This window comes from Falco punctatus (assembly GCF_963210335.1).
Source record: "Falco punctatus genome assembly, chromosome: 11".
NCBI lineage: Eukaryota > Metazoa > Chordata > Aves > Falconiformes > Falconidae > Falco > Falco punctatus.
The window spans coordinates 31475219-31500048 of NC_137591.1; the positions used below are offsets into that span (position 1 = coordinate 31475219).

The following is a 24830-nucleotide window of genomic DNA, read 5'->3' on the forward strand; positions in this document are numbered from 1 at the left end:
GGGAGGTGGCGGGAGGCTCCAGCAGAAGTTGCAGAGGCGATGGAGAACACGTCTACCTGCCGGACAAGAGGGGAGGGCGGGGCTGGGCACATGTCCCCCAGTTCTTCTCTTTGGCCCATCATTTGTCTCCGCTTGCCCATCTGTCACTCGTTGCGCCCATTGCAAAATCCACATCCCCTTGGAGCCACGCTCAGACCCTCTAAAGTTTCCATGGAGGCTACTCTAAAGACCATCAATTACTCATGCAGTAGGTGTCGCAGGACTGAAGGCCATTAGAAATGTTCTCCAACATTTTTCAAGAAGGAAGAACCACCTGAAACATCCTTCAAATAGGATGTTTCTTCTACAAGGCATGCTGAGATGGGATTCATGTGTCTCAGTCTTCAGGGCTGTATCTTCCCACTCCAGTCAGCCTCTTACTGGGAACTCTGGTGGCCTATATAGGATGCTGTTGAATATATGATTACAGGATGAACGATGAACCTACACAAGCAGGCACTAACGTGCATGTCACTTCAGTAAATACTGCCTGGTGTTCAAACCAACTTCCTAAAACACGCAAGAGCACCAGTTTGCAGATCTTTGGCACAGCGGTGTAAGATAGTATGGAATAATTATCCAAATTCCCTTGCCTCTGAATAATAATTCCAGTGACGCTTTATACCATATGTGACTTTAAGGTATTTTCTTCTGTTTTGCTGTTTTTCTAATGCTAATTCAGCTTACCAGGAACGGGCAGCATGCCATACGTTACTGTGCCTCGTATGTTTAGTGAGGAGTTGGTGAGTCTCAGGAAGTGTGGATTGTGCTGACATGCGGGAGATTGGCAATGACTGGAAGTTACGTTTTCGACTTGAATACTTCTCGTTCAGCTTGTACATCTCTCGCTGGCTGCGAAGCTGCTCTCACATAGCTACGTTTTGCTCATGTAGCTTAGCGGTAGGTACGTCTAAGACTTTGCCACTCAGTTGATCACAGGATAGTTTAAAATGTTTGGGTTGAATCCTAAAACTTTTTAAACAAACACTAAACTTGATCAGGTTTGGCACAAGTTTGGCGCCTTGAGGATGGTATGTAACACCAAGTTTAGCGCTCTGCTACACAGCCTCTTCCTTCAAGAAAGCTGGTTGAAGGCAACTTCAATATAATTCCTGCTCTCTGGGCACATGCCAGTTGTACCAACGTGTTAACAGAGCAATTGTTTAACTACTTTGAGGAGACCAGGTTCATGCAGAGCGCCACTAAAACAGCATTTCACAAGTTTATAGGTATCTCAGCTGAGAATATAATACTAAATCAACAGCACTTCTAGAAGTCAAGTGTGAATCAGACTCTATTATCAGTCTGGTTGCTTGTTAAGCTCTGCTTGGGAGCTCCGCACTTGCTCGCAGAAGGGTGGCTGCTACGGTTTGCCCGCTGCATGTCTTGGAGCTGTGGGAGTAGACAACGATGAGGAAATACTGTTTACTGTTGTGCATTTTAAAGGCATTAACTCAGATGAGAATTCAGGATCCGCTCTGTGTAGCATATCTTTTATCAAATGTATTTGAGAAGCCTTTCATAATCTATGGTCACATGTAATATGCAAGTCAGCTCTGGGAGTCTGGAGAGATAAACTATGGAAAATTTATGAGCCCTAAACTGGATTGCTATTCTGTCTCGTCATTTAGCAGATGAAAATATGCCAAATCCCAGAAGCTTTATACCCAAGAACAGATGTCAGCGTGCATACTGAATGGGAAACCTCCCTGTCTAATTACAGCTAGGGCAAAAACAAAATGAGAACTGAATACATGTTTTAATTATAACATTTTATACTTTGGTAATACCTGATCCCCAAGATCCCCAAGCATTTCACAAATGCTAGCTAATTAAAGATCATAATTTTCCTTTTAAGATAGGGAAATGCTGTGTTTTAATCCCAACATTTGTATCTTAAACAGCTTAAAAAGATACCATGAGAAATGTGAGCAAAGTCAGGAACAGATATAAATGATCCTGTTTCTATGCTGCTTAATAACAAAACCATCCTTCCCTAAGATAAGAAATTGGCCCTGCTAGATTTTAGTCTGATGTAACATATCCACACTGCAGCTCCCTTGATAAAGTAATACAATCAAAACAAAAATACCGCCAGAGTCAAAATAAATATTTTCCCACTTTTTCTCCTACGAAATCCTGATCTTTGAGGGTTTTTTCCCTTTACTGTCCCAAAAAGTTCCTTCTCTAAACACCTGTTTTGCATTAAATTTGAAAGGGCAACTTGGCTGAGCTCTTCCATCCCATAGAGAAAGTGAATTCAACAGGACCAGGAGAGGCACCTTCTCCTCAACAAAGGAATGAAGATCTGTGCCTGCAGCCTCAGCCACTTCACCCGTGGCACCTAGACATCGGGAGAGAGGTGGTTTCTTACGTCACCAGAGTCCAAGCTTCCCTCATGGTCTGGACCCACGAGGCAGCCAGTGAAAGTACTGGGAGCTCCTGTACCCCAAAAGTGCCACACACAGTCAGCACACTGCCTTATTATCAGCCTCCGACGCTATTTTGGGAGGGAGGGAGAAGGAGGTTCTCTCTCCAATCCCTTCTTTATTACCTCCCTGCGGAGGGAAGGGTAATGTAACCCTGATGTGCCACAGACATAGCCATGATGAGCTCCACTCTCCATGCAAACAGGCATTACCACCGTAATAAACTTCCAGCGGCTCTTAGTCAAACACACGGTCCTTAACAGGTCCACAGGGCTGACAAACTGCAGACGTGTTATCAGAAGAACCGATAAAATCGTGGTCACATTGTTGGCCATTTCTGCGGTGTACCCACACTTGCCTAACCGTAAGGAAGGCATGCCAAGGAACCAGTTGCTTTGACATGCTGCATAATAGCACTTGACTGCGCCCTTTGCTTTAGAGGGAACGGCAGGGTTCATCCTGCATATACTTTCCCACACCCTTCTTTGTTGCCTCAGAAACACAGTTTATTATCAACCAGAAGCATTTAAGTGAAATGCGTATGAAATCCACTGGGAGAGAAACTTAATTATCCAGAACTACCTTACAAGATTTCTCTAAGGGAAAGCAGCCATTTCAAGAGCACCGACTTCTGTAAGCAGGATAACAAGGTGCTGTTGACAAAGACAGCTGCAAATACAATAAAACCATGTGGATAAATACTAATTATCTATTGCTAGAGGAAACTGTAATCATTATTGTCTGAAAGGCAAAACTAGGTTGCAGAAAGTAGTACCGAGAAGACATGTCATAAGATAAAAGCAGCCCTTTGCTCAGTCAGGCTGTTGGTTGAAATCTATTATGAATCCTTTCCATCTAAGTAACAGAAAAATGTTACGAGTTATTTTCAAAAGGTTAGAAGAAGGTCTTAAAATCTAGCTGCAGAAGATACTCTAAGAAAATCACAAGTGTTCTGGCTGGAAAGCTAAAAATACTATTTTGATAAAATAGCCTTAAAAAAAAGTTAAGAGTTGGTTGTGCTTTAGCTACTACCCTAGTTCTGAGAGACGGGCAAGAAAGCACTGAAAACCCACAAACAGAAGAGTGGATTTGAATAGATTCTAAATCACAGAAACATGGAACATGTTTCATGGAACAGCCCGGGTTGGAAGTAACCTCAAAAGATCACCTGGTCCAACCTTTCATGGGAAGGGGAGCCTAGATGAGATGATCTAGCACCCTGCAAATGCATCTTGAGAACCTCTAGCGATGAAGTCTACCGCATCCGTGGGGAGATTGTCCAGTGAACAGCTGTTCTTACTGTAATAAATTTCTGACTTAGATCAATACGAAATGAAAAAGCATGATGTGGACACAGTATATTAAGTGCTACTATGTCCTAGGGAAGAGATAAGAGTGGTGCTTATGGTCATCATTCAAAGACAGAAATCAGATAAACCCCCTTATTTTTGTAACTTCAGAAAGTATGGATGACAGAACTACTGAAGGAGGAAAAGCAAGGCAAAGGTATATTTCAATAGCAGACCCTATCTTGGTGGTAAACTTATGTAATTTGTATCTCTATCTCTAGCTTTCACTAGTTCTGTGAAAGAACATGCTCTAAAACGTGTTGTGCGTCAAAATGTAATTAGGTCACTGAATGCACAACCTTATGGAGGAGGAGGCTTTGCTGGCTGCACTGCTCACTCCTTATTTTCTTCCCATTTATATTTTCTTGCCATTCAACGTGTAAACAACCTTCGTTTGAATACTCATTGAATACCAATGCTCATAAAATACCGGATTAGAAGTACATCATTTTACCTCGCTTGGCTACAAATCGTTCATAGATGTCAGTTTCATCCACAGAATTTAATCTGATTCATAATCAGAGAGATTTTTGAAACTTTTCAGCAATTAAATGTTCTCATAGCGCATTAATGGTGACACATTAGAGTTCAGTAGTTCTCCACTTGCATTTAGTAAACATATACATGCCTAGTCCATGGCGAGGCTCAGCTAGAAGTTAGCACTGCTACAGACCTAGAGCTTCCATCCTTGGTATTCAAACAGCACGCATCTTATTCCTCAAAAATAAATACTTTTTAGTGGATAGGTAGAAAACTTGGGGTAAAAACTCTTTGTTCTTAGTTGTCAAAGTGTGAGGTGTGGCCATGAAAGCTACCGGGTAAATGAGGGCTAGAAGCTTTTTTTGACACCTGAAATTCTTGAGTGAGAGGATTTAAGCCGATGGGCTTTAAAGACACTAAGTAAGCAAAACATAAGAATGCTGCTTACACAGAATTGCTTCTCAAAAATTAGGATACGAGCACACTGCTAATGGTATACACTTGAATGTATGTTCTTTTCTTTTTTATTTGCAAGAGCCCTTCAGTGTGGTCCCTAGTTCACATGAAGTACAAGCAAAAACTTGTAAATATCCTCTAAACAAGTCGTACTCCTTATAACAAAATACACAAGCCTAGTACTCAGGGCATATTACCGACTTGCATGTCAAGGCTGCTTTTTAAAAACAGATTCTAAAATTGATTTATTACAAATAAACAGATTCTTTCAAGTATAGTGCTAGACAGTGGCTGTGGAAAAGGAAAAGCACTCTGCGCACCATGAGTACTTAAGCAGAAAAATCCTCTGAAACCAGTAATCTCGAAGAACAAGAGACTTCACCTTACCTTAATTCTGAAATAATTTATCTTCAGGCCCTGTGCTGTAAAGTTCTCCAGGTCTTCTCTCCCTCTCTCTGGTTTTACTACAGGAGTGCTGTTGCCCCCTTCACCTGCCATGTCAGGAACCTAACGAGAACACTGCTTTAAGCCTGTTCCTTCTGTGCCAGCCTTGTGACTCTTGGAAGCTGGAGTCTCCTTTCGGAAGGCTGGAGCAGTAACGCTGGCTCTAGAAGAACAGGAAAGTAAAGAGATGCAGCAAACCCAATACAACTGGGAATTGGTAAGGAGAAAATCCTTGATTGTTAGGACATGACATGGGACTAAGGGCATGGGGGAAAGGAATAAAGACTGAATAGGGATGTGAAATTCAGAAGCTTTAAAATGTGATTCTTGATTTTATTTCTTATAAATTAAGGAACCCTAGAGCTGAGAATCACCTCCAGCTGTTGCATAATCCATTTGCCTGTTCCAGTGGCCAAGTAATTACAGGGGTTTATAGATACGTAAATTAAAATAAATTAAATGTGTTGGACTTTTCTTGTTTACTAAATACACAAATCATATTTGGTAAATTCAAACACCATTTCCTTCTCTGCTTAGTCACTAGGTTATGAAATGTGTTAAACAACACAACTAGAGGTGATCATTCCTGCTCAGCTACCATTAGAGGCTGTCTTTTAATTAGTTAGGACATTCATGTCAAAGCAGCTAACATACAGACCTTTGCAAATTAATTGTTGAAGCAAGCTTCCTCATTGTCAAACAAGATGCGTTGATTTGTTCCTTCACCTTGAAATAAAGGTAGCATACAGAAACCAGTAAATAAAACCACAGCTGACTGCACTTTCCACTGCCTAGTGTTCACACAGCTACAGAAGAGCGAACAAGAAGGCACGGCTCAATCTGTTGATCTCAGCAGAAAATCCAGGCTAAAAATCCATCTGTCTGAAATCCAGTAGATTCTTTACTGCCTCAAATGGGCAGCCACATCTGCTTGGGAAGACAAAAAGAAAAACCTTCATAAGTGGTGGAAATGAGTTTATAGGGTGGGATTTGCAGGAGGCAGCGTTTAAGGCTTTCAGCGCAGGTCACAGTAGAAGGCTCAAGGCATCCCACTGTGTTTGAACAGACTTTAGTAAGGCAAGACATGAGAAGGTAGAATTTAAACCTGTCTTTTTTTTTTTCTTAATTAAGTATATTGTAGTGCGACTCTGCTTCGAAAGTAGAGGAGTAAGAAATTGTTTCCGTTGGATTAACAAAGACGTGACCAAAACTTTCTTCCCAAGTGAGCTAATGTTCATATATTATTAACTACCCCCCAAAAGTACAGCAGGCATATGCTGCAGAAGCTGAATGATCCTGCAGACACGATTAACGAAGGAGAGAACTAAATCCCCACAACATCTGGATTTGCTTCTTCTGGGCACAGATGGTTTTGGTTGCTTTTTATTCCAAGTATATTCATTAAGACTAAGCCCGGGGTTTAAACACAGCCTTCCTGTTCCAAGTCTCCATTTTCTGTGGAGAAGCTTCTCATCAGGAGCTGATCCAAGAAGGCATATGTAGTGATTGAAATGGGATTTGCTAAACCATCTTGCACAGTGAATGGGCTGCAAGAGTTCAAAAGGAGATACACAAAGGAAAGCTGAATAGTTTGGAGATACTTTTTCCCCTCTCTCAGAAATTATTGTCTTGTCTGCTTCATTTTCTTTCTAGATAACTTTATAAAAAACCTGAGCACCCCTAGGTTTTTCACTTACAATAAATGGATCCCAAAATGTTTACAAGGTTTTCTGTTCATTAAATTTAGATGCTCAGAGCATAAATCCCTCTATCCACTCCCAGCTTCTGACATGGCAAAGCCACACACCGATACGCCTTCACAACAAAGAACACAATGTACTAGTCATGTCAGCGGGTGTAATCCTGTTAGTCTCCTGCTCCTCTCCAGCTCATCTGCAGTCACACAAGAATTTGCCCAGACAAGAGAAGGACATCAGCTCCTCAACGGCACCAGCCCATCCAGGGGGCAGTTCTCCCATTCCAGTACGTGCTGTGTCACAGTGGGTTTGTTAACGGCGCAGGATCTGCCACAGGAATGCTGACTGGTATATACATTGCAACAAGCATCTTACGGTGAACTAGGAAGCAAGAAACTTAACAATTGTTACTGAGACTTATTTGGGTAGTGGTATCTGGACACAGAGTTTTCACTGTCCTTTAAGAGAGCAAATGTAATTAACGGGTATATTACTGACCTCTGCACTGATTTTCATACGCTTACTGTGTTGCTCTCCTAGTTGTTAATGTGGGTAACAAGTAATCTGCTTTTTTAGGTTGTTACCTGGCTTGGGTTCTCTCTAGCTAGTATCTTTACAGCAATTGCTGTATCTTGTGAAACTTATGTATGTCCATCTGTAACAAAATGGGTTGCATTAGCTTTGCTTTATTATACATTATTTGACATTAACTAATGCTAAAAAAAAAATTTTAAAAAAGAGAAAAGTAAACTCTGCCATTATTGTCGTGCAACACATATACACATGTCAAGTGCCTGGCCAAGCTAGCAGCGTCTGTTACATCTCTTAAAATGGTTAACACTAATTTGTATAACATGACTAAACACACTGGTTGGCTGTAGAAACAGCGCAAAATTCCCAGTCTGCAGAAATTAGAAACTATCCAATATCTCTTTTTGTTCTAAACTGAGCATTTTTATATAATAGTGATCTACCTAGAACTGACAAACTCTTATCAATTCACTAGGAAGTCTGGTTTTCCCAAAGCAATTTAAATGTCAGTGCTTATTTGTCTTTTATAGGAAAGCATAATGCTCACTAGAAAAATTGCTCGCTTTCATATACACATCCATCACTGCAAGTCCAGCTGTTTTGCTGTACTGTATTGAACATACTGGCATGTTTACCACATTAAAGCAGCCCTCAGCAGGAAAGAAGAGATAATTTTTTTACTTTTTTTGATGATGTTTAGCAGAAACCTGTATTCTCCTGGTTATCTATGCAGTTCAACTTTGCCAGATTGGTTTTGACTACAGTTGGCTGCAATAATGTTTGTAAGCGAAATGCAACTATTGCTTTCCTTCCTTTTCGATTTCATAATAAAGTTAGTATTTCCGTAGGCACTGGAATCCTCATTTGCCTGACATGAGAGAAAAGAACATTCTTCTCTTATACAACTTTGAAACATGACGATTAGAACTATTATCATGGCTCACAGAAAAATCTAGGTTGGAAGGGATTTCTGGAGACCATCTGCTCCAAACTGCTGCTGGAAGCAGGACCATCGAGTTAGGATGTCCAGGGCACTGTCAAACCAAGTCTTGACTATTTCCAGTGAGGGAAATTCTGCCACTTCCCTGGCAACCCATTCCAGCATTTAATTGTTCTCACAGTGAATTTTTTTACTTAACATCCAGACAGAATTTCTCCTTGAAGCAACTTGTTTGTATTAGCCTTAATGTGTTTTCCCTTGACGTGTTCAGATACACAAATTAGTGCTTGCCTGTCTAAATAACCAACAGAAGAAACAGCAGTGGCCTTGTTTTGTTTCTGCTGTCATGCTGGATATTTAGTAATTGAACTACCTGAAGGCTAGCTTTTGTCCAAGTTATTCATTCCCCTTTTCACAGCCTGCCTAAGTACCGGACAGAATTGGGTGATCTTTAAGTACTGTCAAGTACCAGAGAACCAAGAAATGCGGAAATGGGCAGGAGGTTGAAATCGAGGGCATTCATGTTCTAAACCAGCCACCCACCCCATGTTAAAATGAAGTTTTTCAAGGACTTTGCTTGTATAGTATGATTGAGCTGTAAAGGTCCCAGCCGCTGCCTGAAGGCCTGTATACGACCCTCATTTTGTGCACATCCGTCACTGCTGTAGACTTAAAGCAGCACGCAAAACTAACCTTACAGTCCTGCCAACAATTACCTGTTACTTGGCGCACTGCCTAGAAAAAAATCTTGCAAAAATTTAGATGCTGGTCTCTATTTCTCTAGTATATTTCTATAGCTATTTAAACAATTGCCAAGAAAAAAAAAAAAAAAAGAAAAAAAAGAAGAGACGATAAAAGTGTTTAGATTATGGAATAAGCATGCATAATGGTTTGGCTATGGTTCCCTTTTTTTTCCCCCAATACTTGAAAGAATAACAAGAGGAAATACTAAAAAGAACCAGCAATCTAAACAAAGATTGTGAGGTCAAACTCTCACTTGCTCCTCCTTCCTTCTCTTTATCGCTGCTAGCCACTTGGCTGCTGGCTCTCAGCTGACGGGGTTGGTTGCATTGTTAGTCCATGGACAGGAACAATAAACAACAAAAAAGATTCTGTGAGTGCCCAGTGATATATTGAGCTGTTCCAGTGCTTTTTCCCTGTGCATAACGAAAATCCTCTGAAAACAAGGAAAAACAAACTGAAGTTCACGTACACGAAGTACCAGCCTTGACTCTGGTCACCATCAATGATAGTAATTGCTAGAATGAGTTGCACAAACATCAGCTACGTCTGCTGTGTTTAGGTGCATCTGCAAAGGAGAGTGAGGAGAAGTACTGCATTACCTTGGCAGGACTGTAAGTGCAGCTATTAGGTAGGCAGTGGTGGAGGAGAGACACAAAGATGAGTTATAAAGATTTTTACCAGTGGCACACAGAGGTCTTCTTGCCAGTAAGTTGCCATAGCAGTGAAACAGGTGTCAAGGTTGCATATGTGAATTTAAAGATAGCCCAGTGAAAGTTCTGCATCAACTGGCAACCTGTAGAAATAGGTGATGGGCTGTGGAAGCCCACCAAGTGTGAAGTTGGTTCTAGGAAACACATGATGTTTGAGGATAGGATATGGGTATAAGTAGCTGCCACTCAGCGCAGTTCATGTAAATGCTGGATTGCCATTGCAAAAGAAGTCAGTAGATCCTGTCAGTGCTCCAGCATCCCATTTCCTGAACATTTCTGCTGTCAACGAAGCACAGGCACCCTGTCCTGCTACAGCCCTGAAAGTAAACAGAGCCAAAGTCGCAGCCTAGTTGCATGTTGTCTAATTTAATATTCTGGAAGCACAGACAGCCAGCGTTAAGTGTATCAGTTTATAGAGTCTCTGTAAGTGAATTTTCTAGTTTAACAAGGAACTAGTTCACTGGAAAGACTGGTATCAAATGGCTGTAATTGAAGTACTAGAATGACACAATAAAAGTGAAGGAAGCTATACAGCTCCTACTGAGTCTGGTCTCACACATCTAATTATAGAGCAGCGATAAAAATCGTACTTCTAACAGATCAAAGGCTGGAGTTGCTGACATGAATGACAGGAATCAATTTTGAGTCGATATTCATATATCCTGACTGTTGCAACCCATGTTGAATGCACTAGCTACCAAAATCATGGATGTTCAGTTGTCCCCTCTAAGTCTCGGAGGTTACACAAAATATAACCTCAAACAAAACTCGGGCTGTTCTCTTCCCATTTTATGAAGATGTTGTCACACCAGAATTACTCCTTGCTGTCTGGCGCCCTCTCCCGCACGTCTACTCGTGTAGGCTGTTCTGGTTACGGAGAAAATCCACATCCTCCTCTTGGTAAGGCCTTTCCGCACACAAGTCCCTCCTGCCCCCGCCAACCTTACCTCCCTGTTTTTCAGATACCAAGGTTGTGGCCACTCACTGTACTCTGAAAGGCTCCCTGGCAACCTCAGCTTTGTTAATGAAGAGTTATCAGGCTATTAGTTTTCTTTACAAACCAAAATTACTCCTAGCATCCTCAACTGACCCTGGTCCAGCTCTCTGCTGGTTGTCACTGGTTTATTGACAACAATTATCCTTGCCACAAAATGCACTGAATGGATATTAGTGCCTTTCCCTCCTCAAGGTAATCTCTTTTACCCCTTCCACCTTCCCCTTCACAGAGTTCAGCTGAGTCTCCTCACCACTGTCGTACCACCTTCAGCCTTCTTGCTACTCCCTGTAGTACCGTAGCAAAAACTACATAGTAGTGACTGTCCTTGCATGCAGCAGAGGCAAGAAAAAGCAGACAGATTTTGTCATTCTGTTCCAAATCTAAGTGTTTTGTGCAGAAGGTCCACTGTATCTGCACCAAGGGAAATTCAGAGGGGTGGGATGACTTCAGCCTCCTGATGGCAGGCCCTGGGTCACCCAGCTGAGATTGTAACAATCTCAAACGGCAGCTCTGAGACAGAAAATTTGCTCCACATGTGGACCCCTCTTCCCCTGGTGTGAGAGAGAATGAAGCCACCTCTTTATCTGGAGATGAAAACCTATGGTCCTTTTCCCACAAAAGGCAAGGAATGGGGCACAAACCCTGAGGAGTTTAGGAATTTATACAGAAGGAAACAATATGGGGCTAGCACTTAATCACCACATTTCTACATCCTCCTTTTGCAGGCTGATTGCCAAACCACTTTCTCTTCTGTTTCCTTCTGCCCTGTTGTCTTCTTTATACTCTGTCAAGTCACTCACACGGCTTCCTCATCCCTGCTCAGTGTTCCAAGACTTCCCTTTATCATATCTTCCTAGTTTATCATCAAAAAGCTGCAGGAAACTAAGAGAAATTATGTCTTAGAGAACAACACAGAGAATGCTGTGACTTTTGGCTAATGCTCTGCTGCAATATTTATGCTATTTGATCTGTACGTTTTTGAAGGCTTTTTACTTGTAGATTGAGAATGAGACGTAGATGTCTGTTTTCAGTAAAAATTCATAGATAATGGCCATTCATTTTCTATAGACACCTTTGAAAAATCTTTCTGCAGGGTGGCCTATTTAATTATTCTCTGATCAGTGGCTATACAACACTACTATAAATTATTTCACATGGAAGTACACTAAAAACTTGTTTTCAGCTGCTATGTGGAAACAGGTTTGTACTCTATAGTTTTATTGCCCAAGAACTCTGTATCACTGACTTCTTTAGACACAGAATTATTTATTTTTTTCTATAGACTTCCAGGTCCAGAAGTGTCAGGGTGAAGCCTCCTAAAAATGCACTCCTCATATTTGTTTGTCTGACTAACCTACAAGGCGATGTTGTATCTCCTAGGTGAACAAGATAGTGTGGCTCCAACTGTTCCTCCTGTCCTGACCAGGACACATGCTAAGCCTGGAAGTTTATAAAAGTTGTTTCTACACTTGTGCTGTGGATTTAGGTCATCCATCCATCCCTCCTCCTCCTCCTGCTGATGCACATCAACCCACTAGACTTCTGCAAAATAAACCACTGAAAGTAGTAGGAAAATGAACCCATAAAAAGTTTAATGAACTGAAACCACCTACTGCATGATTTACTTCAGCATACCTGTTCCTGAAAAAGAGTAGGCAGTTCTGTAAAAAATACAGAAAAATGTAACAAAGCTTCCAATGATGCCTACTCTTTTATGGTAGTAAAATGTTGGTATCTATTGGCAGTTCCCTCACACTACCTACTGATGCCTGGAACTCCTTTCAAACAATATTCTTTAAGTTCTTTCCAGGGTTTGAAGTAGGCTTATTGTAATTTTTCTTAAGGAATTGTTCTCTATTGTTGCTAAATTATTACCAAAAAAACCTACTTTCGTGGCTTGGGGGGGGGGGGGGGGGGGAAGATGTCAACTTTCTCCCACCTGCTTCCACTAACTTCGAGTTGTTTCAAAATCTTTAGCTTTGACCTTTGAGAAAATGTAGTTTTCAAAGTGACTCGTGTTGTTTTTGAAAGTAGGTATAATTTATGCATCTTAATCATGTCAATTCTATGGAATCGCTACCCAAAGAGAATCACTATGTTCTATTTTCTTCCTTCCTTTCTTCTTTCTCCCTCATTTTTTTAAATCCAAAGTTGTAATTGAAACAGTTTAAAAAACCCTAAACCAACAACAAACCCCAAACTAATGAAGATCTATTTTTAAAAACTTACTATCAGGTTTTTGTCTAGCTAATGAAATCTGTTAAATCACACCTTCCTTGTGTGTTTAGAAGTTAACTGCCTGGAAGTGAAATCCCATAGAACTGAGGTCCGATTTTTAAAGTTGTCAGAATTTTTTATCTTTAGAACAAGCAGCAGAAAGGCTACAACGTATTTAAGGCAAAGAGGGAAAAATGGAATAAGCTGATCTTTCCAGACAGAGAAAATGATGAGTATTAATGTACAGTCATTTTAAACTTTGACCAGAGATAATTCCTCACAACATTTGCATTGTATAGTTAAAAACTGGCAGTATTAATTAAAGCAAGAATTTCTCTTCCTTGGCTTTCTAAGCATAACTTCAAATTGTGTTGTAGCTTACTTCTACAAGTTTGGACCCGGGCAGAAATCTAGAACTTCAAGTTTAGCTCACTCTATACATTTAACTGAGGTGTGATTTAGAGGACCAAAGCTATCTTGCTAGCTTAGTCGATGTAGAGGCATGTAAGCACAGGGAGGGCAATTCAGAATACCTAAAGTAGGTGCATAGAGCACATTTTGTGGAAAAAAAAATCCCAGCATAATGTTAGGAGTAGAAAAAAAAAGCTTCTTTGACCTACTAGTCACCCTTGAGCACTCTCCTGTTCTGCATTCATTGCAATGTCTCTCTCTTCTAGTCAGTCACACTGGCTACATAATAGAAGAGTTCTTTTAGGACTTCTAATTTTTATTGTCATTGTGTTTGCACTGTTATGTTAATTAGATTAAACCAGACTCCCACTGAGACTGTAACAATGGTAAACATTGTAGTAATCTGTCAGCTCTCTCTGAAACTGCTTTTGATGGCTTTGTAAATGTGCTGCCCCAACAGGCCACACCACTGTTTAATGTAAATAATCGTTTTTGATCACACTTGCTCGCATATGTTGCAACAATCAATACAGAAAAATAAATTCATAATGACTGGCAACCTGAAGCGCATTATCAATCTTTACAATTAAGTAACCACGAAGAGGGTAATGGAAACAGAATAATTTTAAACATATATTAATACTGCCAGTTTTTAACTACACAATGCAAATGTTGTGAGGAATTATCTCTGGTCAAAGTTTAAAATGACTGTACATTAATACTCATCATTTTCTCTGTCTGGAAAGATCAGCTTGTTCCATTCTTCCCTCTTTACCTTAAATGCATTGTAGCCTTTCTGCTGCTTGTTCTAAAGATAGAAAATTCTGACAACTTTTAAAATAGGACCTCAGTTCTATGGGATTTCACTTCCAGGCAGTTAACTTCTAAATCCACATTCTGGCAGATTTCATCTGAGGAAAAAAGAACAATGCAAGAGGAAGTGCTGAACTGCATTTCTTACTGTATGAAGACATTCAGCCACAAGGTACTCCTCATTACCAGACTGTACTGAGAAGCAGGGCGGAATTCATAAATGCAGGTTCCACAAGTGATGTGGAAACGATTATAACAAATAGTTATGTACTTCTCACTGACCTTATGCCTCACTTAACTGAATCCAAAAGGTTTATGTCTTCTGTATGCAGCGTGCGTGCATCTGTGTGTGTGTGCGCATGTATGGACATACTTGCTGTGTTCATAAACCTGTATTACACATCTCTTTCTCCTCTTACTGCAAATTTGAACCAGATGTGTGAGGCTGTATGGAATAGGTGTAGGCTATTTTTCTCTGAGCTGTGTTCTTGCTGGTCATTTGGAAGGCAAAAATTTTCCAAATAGCAGAACCACAGACTTAAAAAGCAAGTAATGATATACAGCCAAGATCCCACTTTCCATCCCTTAGCCTGAAAATAATGAAAGAATAGTGGAGGTGGAACCCAAAAAGAGAAATTATTTCTTTTTAGACCTTTACCCTAATATAATGTCTGCCCCCAGCACCTATCAAAGTCCACCACAGATCCCTAATCCATAAGGCTGTTTAGAAAATTATCTGACAATTGTTATCTCTGTCTTCAGGTGTGGGAACTGATTCACAAACCTAAAGTGACTCCCTTAGGTTCACACAGTCAGCCTGCAGCACAAGTGGAAATTGGGCTGGACCTCCTTGGAAGAAACTCTCTATCTGCAAGACTCTACTTAGTATGTTGGACTGAAATCTGAGTGTGTGCAATATGCACTACCACCCCCAAATAAATTAGAGCTCAGACCTATGTGCCCCAAATTCAAGGGCTCCCTAGACTATAGCAGCAGAATTGTCTTTGGGTTAAGCAACTCTTGACATTTACGAGAAAACAGCTGTGTTATAAAGAAGTGGGCAGAAGTGCTTTGGTGAGTCACATGCTGACTTGGAACAAGAACACTGCTGGCATACACCTATTTTTCACAATTTCTTGATGTCACTACTTGAGTTCAAATAATGGAAAAACAGAGGACTTAAAAGAAAATCTCTCATAGAATCACAGAATGGTTTGGGTTGGAAGAGACCTTAAAGATCATCCAGTTCTGATGCCCCTGCCATGGTCAGGGACTCTTTGAATTACATTTGAAACACATAGCTCAGAGACAGCCTTGCAAAATTTAACCTGCCTCTGAAAAGTATGGCACAATCATCTGTTGAGTTTCTCCAGTTATGGAAAACACCTCACACTCAATGATACAGTCCTATGGGCACTGCATGCTTTGACCAACTACAAAATAAGGTAGTCTGTGCTATGAGAAATCCTTTAAAATAACATATAAAAAGAGGGAAGGAGTAGTCATTAATTTGCTACAACTGATGCTTAAGCCAGGGATGACTAAAACTGTATCCTGATTTTTTTTTCCCAGGATTTTTTTCCCCCTCTCTTCTTCTTTTGCCTGCTTCTGTCTTTATCCTTGATTGTCTATTTAAAGATATACTCCTGTTCATCACTTTTTAAATAGTGGTGTAGAGATAAACAAAACAGGCCAAGACATCCTCATGCAAGACAGCCAGGATGGATGTGGCTTTGAGCAACCTGATCTGGTGGAAGGTGTCCCTGTCCACAGCAGAGAGGTTGGAACTAGATGAACATTACGGTCCTTTCCAACCCAAACCATTCCATGACTCTATGATTATTTACTTCTTGCATTCTTTTCAGTGCAAGCCTAAACCTTCAGCAATTTCAGCAAAAGTGCTCTTGGTTGGGCCATTCACTGGCAGAAAAAAAAATATCTATTTTTGCACAACAGAAAAAAAATATCTATTTTTTGCAGGAAAAGAAGAATCTATATTTGATTGCATCTGTTTCACCTATTTGCAATTACAAACGTAACTAAATGATGTGTGCCCTCCATTAAAGAGATCTTTGCAGAAGCTATTAAGACGGAGCGAGATACTGCGTTCTACTACTGTTTGATGTGGAAAGCTCCTCAAGAGGGCACCAGATGGTAATCTGAAATCCCACCCAGGCAGCTGCTGTGAAAAAGCCCAACTTCGGGCACCAAAAAAGACTGTTGTGGTTCAACCCCAGCCCACAATTAAGCCCCACGCAGCCACTTGCTTACTCCTAACTGGTGGGATGGGGAGAGAAGCGGAAGGGTAAAAGTGAAAAAATCTGTGGGTCGAGATAAAAACGGTTTAATAGGCCTCTAAAAGATTGTCATCGGTTAACCCCAGGTGGCAACTGAGTACCATGCAGTGGTTGGCTCACCCACCCCCCACCCCCCGCCTCCGCTCCAGCAGGATGGGGAGGAGAATTGGGGAAAAGGTAAAACACAAGGGTTGAGATAAGAACAATTCCATAATTGAGATAAAATAAAATTATGATGATGACGATAATAATAATAATGTCAAGGAGAGAGAAGGGGAGAGGAACACAATCCAAAGAGAAGGGAAAAAGCCCCAAGTGACGCACAACACAACTGCTCCCCACCTGCTGACCGATGCCCAGGCCCCACCCAACTCCCCCCAGTTTCTATACTGAGTACGATGGTCTATGGTATGGAGCACCCCTACGGCTAGTTCGGGTCAGCCATCCCGGCCGTGTCCCCTCCCCATTTCTTGTGCCCCTCCAGCCCTCCCGCTGGCAGGGCCTGAGAAACTGAAAAGTCCTTGACTTATATAAACATGACCCACGACAAGTACAACACCAGTGTGCTATCAGCATTGTTCTCACACCACATCCGAAACACAGCACTGCACCAGCTAACTGAGAAGAAAATTAACTCTTATCCCAGAAGAAACCAGGACACTTGCACCTAATTAAAGATCAACAGCTGTATTAACCAACTACAAGTCAGGCCTTCAACACAGAAACATTCAGTGACAAAGCAAGTTCAGTTTCCATCTACACTCAGCTGCAAATTTGCTCCTTCTGCATCACATCCCAAGGAGAGCCTGTATGCAGGTATTGCTTCTACCTACAAACACTGCCCCATTGCTAATCTTACTGCCATGCTGTCTTGCATCACAAGCCTAAAATATTGCACATACCTAAAGTATTGCCTAGAGGTCTAGGATGAGAACAGCAATTGTTGAATTTATTTTCCAGGGCATAGAGCAATTTTTTTTCACCACAAATGAAAAGTTCATCAGTGCAAGAGACAGCTTTATTACGGGTTAATCTCAGTCTGTAGAGCTATTCCCCCAAACACTACCACGTTCCATACTTCAAAGGCCTTTGACCTTGTCTTTGCAATGTGTATATATGGTTAATTTTTATTTTTTTTTAAAAACTATTTCAAAACATTGTGTACAGGATTTCCTCTATGGGAAACCACATTAGATCGGTGTTAATCAGACTTGTTTCGTTACTGCAGAGGACAGGATGTTGCAAACATGTCTGCTAAATCACAAATTAAAAAGTTGTAAAAATGGTTTTATCATGTCCCTATTCCTGTTGAAATAACCTCTGCTAGGCACTGGAGCTGGAGCATTCTAAGTTATTCTTTGTCCCGAGATTTAATTAGATCCTTCTAAAATTATGTGCAAAATCTCCTCATTAATTTTTAGGAAACAAGAAGGTAAAAAACCTAAAACATTACCTCTTTCCTCTCAATCCACTTATTATAATGCAAAAGGTAAATAAAGTAATAAAAAAGAAGTTACAGGAAAAACATATGCATCTTGACACCTAGTCTGGATTCTGTCTTATTTACTGCCCCTTTTGCAGAGAAGTGTGACCACAGGAATAGCTTGTTTCACTAAAGCATTTCAAAAAGTCAACTTCTAGCAAATCTAACAAAGAAATGCTAGAAGTCTTTAAAGCAGATTTACAATGATTCATTTGTAATTATTTTGAAAAAGCTGCTTAATTGCAGAAGCCCCTTCATATCACACAAAACTAGCCTTGACCCCTAGCCGTGATACTAGTGGGATGCATGTTATGGGATGGCAGGACTTGGTCCCTCAAAAAGAGAAGAAAGGATTAAGAATCTTTACTGCACATAGCTACAAGGGAACAGAAGGTGGTCAGTGACAGTTCGCCAGTCACACACGTACTCTAATCTCCTTCAAAAGGGAACAAAAATGCTCAGTCAGAAAGTGAAGAGTACTCCCAGGCTAGCAGCAGTTACTACAGAGAGTGGAGTTCCGTTTCTGTTTCTAGACATATTAATTAGAAGACTCATTTGACTTAGCATTCAAAAGGAGCAATATTTTATTTCTTTTCTAGTTGCGTATAATGAGTTACCACTCTTTCGTCTTTATTTCCTGGCCCTGGATTTCTGGAAATGGAAGGGTATCCATTAGTTTATTTTTTGCAGCCTGAATTTCAAATATCCATTAGCTACACAGAAGAGGTCGTAATGCACAACATCCCACAAGCACAAGGAAACCACATGTCTTTAGTGTGTTACTCTCATCCCTTGAAATAAACTGGACAAGATTAATATTCTGTTGTCAGAGATTAAATCACTAGTGAATTCAAGCCCGAAAGTTCAGTGTACCCTGAAAATATGGCTTAGAGGGCAAGAAAGTAGGACCAGACAGCTGGCTTCACCTGTAGCGATCTACACCAGAATGTAAACCAGCAACAGTGAAGTCACAGCTATGTGAGGGTACCTGAATGGTTGTAAACACTGTCAAAAAGCTGCTGCTTTGTGCAGATAAACAGCTTCTGTCTATTCAGTTGATTTTCTTTGGCAGCACATGCCAAGAAGAAACAATTATTACCTTTGTTTTTGTTGTGGCTAAATAATATGTTCAGATAAACTGATTTAATTCTCTTCACTTACCATACTAAAAGGATAAAGGAAATGCCTATAATAAAGTTCCCACCAAAAGAAAATATTTTTAACAAGCTAATTCCCTGATTAAATAATTACATTCTTTGCCTCTCACTTCTACATCTGTTAATATATGGTCTTAAATATCAAATTCAGAATTAATACCAGCCATTAAGTGCATGCCACCTCACTCTGGAAGTCCAAATTAAGCCTGTCTTTACCAATGATACCTCTCATTATCCAGTTTTTTTAATTCAGTCAAATGTCTTGATGTGCCTTGAAGACATTTCATAAACTAAGGAGACAAGAAATGTCTACTCAAGGTATGAATATTCTGAAAACACTGTGTATTTTTAAGCACAAGTCCTAAAGCTATAGACTTTGTAAATATGTTTTCAGTCTAAGTGAGTTTGGGTCTTTGCCTTTTGAAATGTTTAGGAATCTGAATTTCATATACTAACGTTTTTCATTTGTATAGCCATTTCTGTAATTCAGGGTTGAACTATTTTGAACTATCTTTAATTTTTTAAATTGGCGAAGTCCTTCATTCACTGCATGAAATTTCATTTTATGAAGCGGATAAAATTATCCTGCAGCTACTCCTGGAGTTCTTGGCTAGTTTTGACCTCTGTTTTCACTTTGCTGATATGATTACTTTCAGAACCACGCAGTTTAATGGTGTTAAGAAAACACTGCCTGGAAAATACTACATATGTCTGAATTACTCCCAGTTGCTGATACCACTGTATCACTGTTTTTCACCAGCTGTGGTTGTATGATTGTTTGGTTTGTATCTACACTGTAATGCTTCATGCCCATACAACCACCAAAGCTATTAGACTATACTGCCAGTTAAGAGTTGAGATAATTTTTTGCCTACGCTCTCTCATCTTTGCCACCTTATAAGCAATCTGCATCAGAGAACTTGGTCTGATACTGTTCCTATCAAAGCTGGTGAAAGATTCTATGCTCCAGCTTGCTCAAAATCTGTCACCGTTCTGCACACTGCTTAGGAAGCGCATTGCAGTCATGAGTTTATTAAGGCTATGTTAGGGTCAGAAACATCAATATTTTTAGGATACATTGGAGGGGAAAACATGTCTTTGACCTTCTTAAACAAGATCCACTATGTTACTATCTGCTCCCATCTCTGCTACTCCTAGCTCATTCAGGACTTACGAACTGCTATTTTTAGCAATATCTTTCCCTGCTGGGTCAGCATTGATCATCCAAATGCTGACTACATACTGGTTTTCAGTAACTCTTTTGAAAGCAAAAACTGAACGGTGCAGCCTGAATACTGAAGATCCTCTAGTGTCTCATGCAAAACTTCTTTTCCAAAGGAATAAAGCTGATAAAATCCCTAATTTGTGCATTTTGATCTTTGAGTAACATGGATTCTGCTACAACTCTCATTTACTCACATTACCTTTATGAGCAGTTAATATGCCATGACTTTCTCCTTCCCACTTACTTTTGCCTTCAAGTCTCAAAGTCACAGCCTTTTCAAAGTTATGCAGATACATATGCAGATATTATCTTACCTGATGTCCGGGAAACGAATACAGATGAGAAAAAGAACTGACTGTTTCTCACACACATTTAATTATTTTCATCACATAAACAAACAGGCATCCAGAATGCACGACCTGCTACCGAAACAGATGATAAACCTATGTCTCCAGATGTTTATTACTGCTGAGCATAACCTACCACACCGTTCACAAGTATATCCAGAGTAATTCCTTGCACTTCAAGATGCCCATTTGAATGTTGCATAAAGGGACCTAACTTCTGCCTTGGCACGAAAGGTACCCTCTGTCACTGATTGCTTTGGGTCTAGTAAACGCAGCTACAGCCACAGAGCCCTACTTCAAACGTGATGCCTTCATGAAGGTGAACTATCACTTGATGGAAAGGCTGCCTTCACCATTCCTTTTTGCAGCTCTCTCATGATCCAGAAAAGGGCTTTTCCTCTGGATTGCCACTGGATGTTTTCAGCAGATTGTTATAGCTCTAGCAAGAGGAAGAGGTACATTGCAGTCATAGCCACGCTGCAGCCATCTCACATCATCTACCTGAGCTAGTGCTGGTTCAGAAGAACAATCTCAGTGTTCTTCTCAACACTGCCTTTCCTTCTGCCTTGCTTGTATATGATTTGATCCTGAGGAAGGCTGCTCTATGTACACACTTTGTAACCTCCAGGCAGAGTAAATGCCTCAGAAACATCTCTTGCTCTGTTTTTAGGCAGACAGCATGGGAAAAAAGATTGAGTATTTTACTAATGCTAGGACAGACCAGTCTCTCAGCCTACTTGGGACACAACCAATTACCCTACCTCATCTTACGAATCCACTGCCCATCTATTTTCCCCTTGCTATCATTTATTTATACACTCATCCTTCTTTACTGGAATGTACCGCAGCACAGTAATGCACCAACATGTACATCTCCTACCTTCTCCCACCTTTTGTATATTATTTAAAGGTCTCTGCTTCCAGTCTTTTCAAATGGGAGTACTTTATTTTCCTTTTCCCTCCCTCTATATACAGGTTTCTAAGAGGCAGTGAATGGGCAACCTTCAATCACTTTAACAGGTAATAAATATTTTACCTGGAAGGAGGACATGGAAACAGCATATCTCTGTTCTTTACAATTACTTTGCTGCTGTAAGAAGCAGAAGAAATGTTTCCATTACACCAGGAATAGTGGAAACCACAAGCTGATGAAAGCTTTTTCAGCTACCATGCTGCATGGTTTTTCTACCTGCTGCAGAGAACGCTGCAAAGAACAGAAGTGCTCACAAACACAAAGGTTTGAAATACAATATTATCCATATCTCAGGCTTTCTTGTCTGCACTGTGAGTGCAGAATCACAAGAATGACGGGGTAACTCCAGCTGGAGGTGACCTCAGGAGGTTCCTGTCCAACGTCCTGCTCAGAGCAGGTCAGCTCTGGCGTCAAACCAGGTTGCTGAGAGCTTGAACCAGGTGGGTCTTGAAAACCTCCAAGAACGGAGATGGCACAACCTCACTGAATAAACTGTGCTGCTGTTTGAGTGTCCTCACAGAGGACAGGTTTTCCCTGCATTCAGTCCAAACCTCTCTTGTCTTAGTTTATTGTCGCCTCTCACCTTGCTCCCTTGCAACACAGAGAAAAGCCTGGCTCCCTGTTCTCAACAGCCCCATAGGAAGGGGTTGGATGGTGTGGGGTCTCTGCCCCAGGCTGGGCAATCCCCACTCCCATGGCCTCTCCTCTCAGAGCGATTGCTCCAGACCCAACCACCTTGGCGCCTCCCTGACCTTGCCCCAGTCTGCCCATGCCCTTCCCGTACTAGGAGCCAAAAACTGGACATGGTATCTGGATGTGATCTAAGACGTGCTGAGCAGAATAGACTCATCACCCCCTTGATCTCCTGGCCATGCCCCTGTTTGTGCCACCCAGGATGCTGGCCCCAGGGCCTTTGGTGTCCTGGCTCCTGCGCTGAGCAGGGTACCTGGCATGGAGCAGAACTGTGCATCTGCTCCACATTTTTCCCCTGAACAGGAAACCTTCTTTATGCTGATCTCTTGGCGGACTGACAGCCTGTGCTTGAAAAGTATTCAATGGCCTTTTTTTACATACTTAAAAGCAGCAAGAACACTACATTGCAGAGAAAATCCATAGGGCTACTATTAAATGGTAAATACAGGAAATATAAACCAAAATCAAATAACTATTCTTATAAATATGGTGAGCTGGACACCACCAGCACAACTTAACTGTGCTGAATTTCTTCTTGTATCCCTTGCAGCAAAATGTACTTAAAAATGTTTATAGGTTGTTAATTTACATGCCACTATAGTTTTGCATTTCACCAGATGCTTCCAACTCACCTTATACTCCATCCGCGTTTGGAGATTTGCCTTCCTCACAACTGCATGCTTTCATTTTGCAAGTCTTATTTTTCCAGCTTTCAATGACCTAATATAAATTTAGCTTTCTTCATCTCAAAAAAAAAGCTAATGGTACCGGTGGTACATTAATGTAGGAACTTCTTCACTCACTGCAGCACTGCAGACAATTGAAGTGAAGCAATTTTCACCAAAGGACACTTTCTGGTACAGCAATAGCTTGACAGACGACATCTTCCTTTCCCCAGCACTGATGAACAGCTGAAACATTGGGAAAATTTCAGTCATAAATTCTGACTAGCGTCATTCTAAAGAGAGGAACTTATCAGAATCTCTTTTTCTGTTCTGTACCAGCTTTGAACTTTAACATTTAAAGAGCTCAACACAACCCACTTAAGAAAAATAATTCTTTTAAAAAACCTAATCAAGAACAAAAAAGGACTGTTAAATCCTGTCCCCACTTGACTCCCTCTGAGATTTAGCTGAGACATTTGATCACACTTAGAGAACAGAGATGTTATTGCTGACTACTCTATCAAGCTCTTGTGAGGATTTAATTATATAGGCTGCGGTGTAGGTCACAAGGAATATGGGGGAGTGAAAGCTACCACATAGTCATGTACAACCAGGAATAAACTGTCACGGGCTAGAATTTCTTAAAAATACGTCAAGTTTTGCAAAGAGGGAAAAAGTCCCAAAGCATGAGTTTGTTAATATTCCAATTATGAGAATATTAACTGTAAAACTCTAGGAAAACGTAAAACAGTCCATATTGAATTGCTTTAAATACTCTATCTTGAATAATCTTAAATGATGTTGCTGCATCATAAAGACTTAAGTATTAATTCAAATTTACACTTCACAAGGTGCTCTGTTCACTTTTTACTTGCACCAGATTTAATTACACCAAGAGCACTGCTATGTTTTTGCTATAAAACAGTTAATGACAAGACCAGTAAAGGCACCGCTGAAGACCCAAAGCTCATAAACACCATCTAATTTAGGAAACAGTAAAACACAGACACCAGAAGACAAATGGTTATGTTGCATTACGAGCGTAGAGTGGACTGGAGACACTGGAAACCACGTGAAGTGCATTTTTGTATCTTACATACAAGCACACCGCATCCCACTTCGGTTCCCGACGCCTGTTTGAGGAGCGTGAGGACAGTGGGCCGCCGTTAGTCGGGCCTGGTGCCGCGCTGAGGGTCCAACCCTGCCCGGGGGTCCGGCCTCGCCACTGGGCGCACGCATGGCCCTCTCTTCGGAAAGGCGGCCAGAGCAAGGCCAGCAGGCGCCCCGCAGCTCCGCGGCCACCTTCGGGGACACGAGCCCGGCAAAGGCCAGCCACAGGCCACGCGCTTGGCCCGCTGGGCCCCGGGGCTGGTGGCCCCGCTCTGGCGGGAAGACAGAACCTCAGCCCATCGCTTCAGCTGGCGACGGGCCGGCAGCGGCTGCTGGGGTCACTCCGGACTCCAGGCAGGGGCACGGCCGCCGCCACCCCGCCGCCCCGCTCCTCACGGCGGTACCCGCACCGCCGGCTCCCGGGCGGGCAGGGGGCTGCGGCAGGCTCAGCGCCGCGGCCCCCGTCCCCGCCTCGGCGGCGCCGCCGTGGAAAACATGAGATCGCAGCGATCGCCACCGCGGCTTTACCTCAGGGCGCGCACCCCTCCCCGCCGGCGACACCGCAGGCGGCTGGAGCCGCTCCGGGCCCGCGGCGCCGGCTCGGGGCAGGGGTGAGGGCTTAG

The 24830-nt window shown here is 41.6% G+C and overlaps 1 protein-coding gene across 1 annotated transcript in view; it reads left to right on the forward strand.

The window, feature by feature from the left end:
* Nucleotides 1–160: 160 nt before the first annotated feature.
* Nucleotides 161–24830, forward strand: part of RNF2 (ring finger protein 2) — a 48858-nt gene continuing 24188 nt past the window's right edge. Inside the window, exon 1 of the mRNA XM_080407615.1 lies at nucleotides 161–24818. The gene's annotated coding sequence lies outside the window, so the exon portion shown is untranslated. The remainder of the gene's footprint in view (nucleotides 24819–24830) is intronic.